Raw genomic sequence first — 260 nt, 5'->3', positions numbered from 1 at the left:
GTAAGGAAAGGGGAGGTCAACAGGAATTTTTACTGAACACAGTATAATTATCAGTAGTTTTGCTAATTAGCTGAGATTCAGTAATATAATTTTTAACCCTACACTGTACTCATTGGCTACAAGGAGAGCTGGAGTTAAGAAACCTATACCCACACATTAAACTTGAGCAGCAATTACATTAATTTTCATCTTGCAAGGAAGTCCAAGAATTAAATTATCAATCAATCTGTACTTTGGTTCTGCAGGTAATTCTTGTTTTC

Source organism: Penaeus monodon, chromosome 25 (genome assembly GCF_015228065.2).
Source record: "Penaeus monodon isolate SGIC_2016 chromosome 25, NSTDA_Pmon_1, whole genome shotgun sequence".
Lineage (NCBI taxonomy): Eukaryota > Metazoa > Arthropoda > Malacostraca > Decapoda > Penaeidae > Penaeus > Penaeus monodon.
Note: the sequence above shows the minus strand (reverse complement) of the source record.